The following is a 4635-nucleotide window of genomic DNA, read 5'->3' on the forward strand; positions in this document are numbered from 1 at the left end:
TCATTTGTAGATGAGGAGCACCTGTTTGACAAACTTTAAAGATGGGTTTCACTCATCTCGTCCATGGATGAGGAGCACCCACTTGGCAAACTTTGGAGATAGGTTCCACTCAGTTTGCTCGAGGATGAGGAGCACCCATTTGGTGAATGTTGGAGATGGGGTTGAGATCTGTAAAACAAAATAAAAATTTTATTGCTGATTCAACAAGAATATAGTTTAAGGATAATAAATGCATAGATTATTGGACTTTCAGATTTGGAGAATTGGAGTTCCATCTAATCGATGAAGTCAGCATGCCCTGGATCGCACTGATAAACACTTAATTTAAGTCATTTAAAGCAAAAAATTATATTTAATTTATTTTATTTATTAAAATTTGATGTTTTTTTTATGTTTTACAGGAAAGGTGATCGCCGATACAAAGAGTCCGATTTGCAGATCAAAAAGAGTCAAGTTTGAAGAAAATTGGACTTAAAAAAAATTTAAATAAAAGAAGGATGCATACGGTATTATAGAAAATGAAGATACTATGCAAGAAACCCAAAAAGGATATAGACGTCATTTTAAAGAAACAAAAGTTTCTTTTTGTAATTTTCTAATCAAAAAGGAGCGTAAAGGAGTGTGGCTGGCACGTTTTTGGTGGGCTTCATGCGATTTGAATTTTGGTGCGGGCCCGAGGCTTGAGCGTGGGAGCTGGCGAGTAGCTTGGTTCAAACGTGGTGGGTTCGATCCAAGATGCAGGTGCATGAGGTTTCAAGTGAAATAGAGATGCCGGCTTTTGTTGGTGTGATCGCACGACATCGGGCATGGCGCGGCATCGGGCATGGCGGGCGTGCGGCATGGCGGGTTCGTGGGGACAGACGGACGCTCATAATAGCAGATAGATCTGAAAATTAAAGGAAAAAAGATAATACTTGGAAATACTTCAAGAGGAAAATTTTATATTTTCTTTATCTGCTTGTGATCTTTCCATCTCATCCATCCATCTTTTAGTCCTTAGTATTTTCTTTAGTTCCACATCTGAAAATCATGTAAAACTCCTCCCTCCTAACACCTATAAAAAGGCTCTTGTACTCCCATTTGAGGGGAGTCCAGAAATTCTTCTAGAGCCTTGCATAAAGGAAGAGAAAGGGATTACTCCATGAGCAGCTAGGCTAGCAGTCTCGGGAGAGGAGAAGAAATTTTGTAACGACTCAGAGTGGTTTATTGTTCTAAACTTTCTTATATTTCTTTATATGCAATAAAGATTATACTTTTTATTTAAATCATCATAAGTTCTTTATTTGCTCTTTTTATATGCTTTTATTTATGCTTTCCTATTAGATTAATATTAGGAATAACTTTTACTTTTCAGAGACGCACCGTGATCTACGGGTACGGAGCATGCCGAGAAAGAAGAGTTGTTTATCTAGTACTTTCGAAGACGCACTGTGATCTACGGGTACGGAGTGTGCGAGAAAGATAGGTATTTTTCCTAAGATTAATCAATCTATTTAATTAAAAAAAAGAGATACAACTCTATTAGTACAAAATTAATTCAAAACTCCCGAGCTCTTTATTTTTAATTACATCAATTTTAAGATAATTTATTTTCTAAATCAAAACAATGCTTCTTTCTTTTATTTTGCAATTTCAACTTAGCCCAAGATCCCTGAGGATACGATCTCGACTCATCCTACCTACGTAGTGAGTAGAGTTATTTTTGGTGCTATCAACGACTATGCATTAAATTTTGATGCCATTGTTGGAGATCTTGGCATAGTTGAATTAATTAAAAAAAAAGCCACTGACATTTCATAACACTTAACTAAAATAGCGTAACCTCAAATATAAAAATTTCTAACTTGATTGGACACCTTGTTTCTTTGCATTGCATCTCCATAATTAACTTTAAGGGTGCAACCCATTAACTAAGATAAGGTGGGATTTGATCACCCTTCCTTGGCCCACAAATCACTCCCTTGCATTTGCATAACCTAAACCTTAATCTAAAATTAATTAGACGTTGACCCCTAAGGATTTCGAGCTTATTAGGACAAGTGACCCTGAGAGTTGAACCAGGTTAGACTTGGTCAGCTAGCTGGTGTCTAGGCAAGTGGTTTGCGGGATGACTGGGCCCGAAGGAAGGTGGTTTTTAATTGGTTCCATTCGCTGACCTGGCCAATTTAATTGGTGTCTAAGGAAAGCAATGGGGGGACTCCCACCAACCTTACACTTATCTGGCCAGTTGGTTGGTCAAGCTCCGACTTGGAGGGCTTGAAGGCTAACTACAGTTAGGAGCTGTCTAGAACTAGGGTAACTTTAGGATAGAGAGTCCACTGCGTGCTAACTTGATTGTAATTAAAATCTAACCACAACTAATTCTTCTATTAGTTTTAAGACTTCTTAGGATCTCTTCTTTAGAACTCTTTTCTCTCTTCTCCTCTCCTCTTAATTTTAAAAAAAAAATAATCCTTAACAGACTAGGATAGTCCTACATAGACCTTTTAGTTGCATGTTAGGTCGACGATCACTAAAACCCGACTTGCAACCATTAGACGAAGAATTAGAAAAGACTCTTAGGACTATCCAAGTTAGAAATATGGTTGCACCTGGTGAGGCTAATCCTTCATGCCCATTGAGAGAATATTTCACTCTATCCTCGTATACATACTCTCCATGCATTCAAGCACCTCCAGTAGAAGCTACCCAATATGAGATTTAAGTCTAGCATTATTCAAATGTTGCCATCATTCTATGGACTTAATAACGAGGACCCATACAAACACTTGAATGAATTTCTTGAAATTTGTTCCACAGTAAAAATCCAAAACTTCTCCGATGATGCCCTTAGGTTGAAATTATTTCCTTTCTCACTTAAGGACAAAGCCAAGCATTGGTTAAACTCCTTAGACTCTATAACCATTTCAACTTGGGATCATCTTCAGAGAGAATTTCTCAAGAAATACTTTTCAATTGGAAAAATAAATCAAATTAGAAAAGCTATCACTAGTTTTTTTCAATTGGAGGGTGAACTTTTTCATGAGACATGGGAAAGGTTAAAGGACCTCATTCGTAAATGTCCACACCATGCGGTCCCTAAATGGCAACTTTGTCAGTATTTTTATGATGGTCTATCGGAGAAACACCGATAAATGGTTGATGCATCATGTGGTGGGACATTCATACTAAAAATGAGGATGAAGCCTGGCAGCTCTTTGAAGCACTTAGTGAGAATTTTTACATCATATGTCTGCCACCTCTAGAGAGCAACCCATGCTTCAACAAAAAAGAAGTGGAATTTATCAGATTGGAAACGTCATGGATATCCACAGTAAGGTAGATAAACTGTCTCAAAAATTAGACTGTCTTCTAAATACTGGACAATCCCTATTCCACCTAACCCAATCCAAGAAGTTTATGCATTGTGTGCAAGTCCGAATCATTTTGTTAGTGAATGCCTAGCCGCACCTCAATTTTTTAAGTTTATGCACGAGCAGGTTCAGCAAGCTCAAGTCCAACAAGCTCGCAGATCAGGAAATGATCCATATTCAAACACTTATAACCCTGACTGGAGAAACCATCCAAATTTTTTCTGGAGACCACAACCAGTGGTTGGCCCTGCCGCACCTTGACCTCAATATCAGGACCCAACATATAGGCATGGACCATACCATCAATTTCAAAATACTCCTCAATCGTCTACTACTGGTCACAGCTCAGCTTTTGAGAAAAAAGTTCTGAAAGCACTAGAACGATTAGAAGTCAACACTCAGACCCTAACTCTCACACACAATCCATTACTAAGCTAGAGATCCAAATAGGTCAACTAGCGACTGCATTCAATAGGAGGGAAGGAGAAAAATTACCTAGCCAACCCGAGAGCAACCCAAGAGGACAATTTGTGATTGAGAGCTCTAATATCCAAAAGCTTTTTCTGAACATGCCAATCAATCATGACTCTGAGAAGTGGGAAGATCATTGAACACACTAGTAAAACCAATGAGACCGACCCTAAACCTCTAACCGAAGCCAAATTACCCAAGAACAAGGAGGACCTTAAAATAGAGAATGAACCAACTGCACCGGAATCATCTTACTTGCCTAAAGCCCCATTTTCGGATGCCCTGAAAGCCCCTATTTCTGTAGATAAGAAGAGAGAAAGACTTGACAAGATATTGAAATTGTTTAAGCAAGTCCAAATTAATCTTCTCCTTCTAGATGCAATCAAACAGGTCCCTGTTTATGCCAAATTTTTGAAGGATTTGTGCACCCAAAAATGTAAATCTAGATCACAAATCCCAAAGAAAGTACGCCTCACTGAACAGGCTAGTTTGTCTTCCAGCATGCCACTCCTCCAAAGCTTAAGGACCCAGGAGCCTCCATCATTTCCTGTGTTATAGGAGATTATCACATTGAAAAAGCTCTTCTGGACTTAGGGGCAAGTGTGAATCTTTTACCTAGTTCGGTGTATGAACTTTTTAGATTTGGAGAACTGAAACTCACATCAGTCACACTGCAATTAGCCGACAGATCAATTAAGGAACCACGTGGAATGCTTGAGGATGTCTTGGTCAAGGTAGATGAGTTTTACTTTCCAGTTGATTTTTTGGTTCTCGACATGAAACTAAGTGGCAACCCAAGATAAATTCTCAT

At 38.5% G+C, this 4635-nt stretch overlaps 1 non-coding gene across 1 annotated transcript; it reads right to left on the reverse strand.

The window, feature by feature from the left end:
• Positions 1-2970: 2970 nt before the first annotated feature.
• Positions 2971-3076, reverse strand: LOC140859591 (small nucleolar RNA R71). The gene has a single exon (XR_012143129.1). It is a non-coding gene; the product is annotated as a small nucleolar RNA R71 (small nucleolar RNA).
• Positions 3077-4635: the final 1559 nt, after the last annotated feature.

The sequence above is a fragment of the Elaeis guineensis genome, chromosome 7, assembly GCF_000442705.2.
Source record: "Elaeis guineensis isolate ETL-2024a chromosome 7, EG11, whole genome shotgun sequence".
In the NCBI taxonomy this organism is placed as follows: Eukaryota; Viridiplantae; Streptophyta; class Magnoliopsida; order Arecales; family Arecaceae; genus Elaeis; species Elaeis guineensis.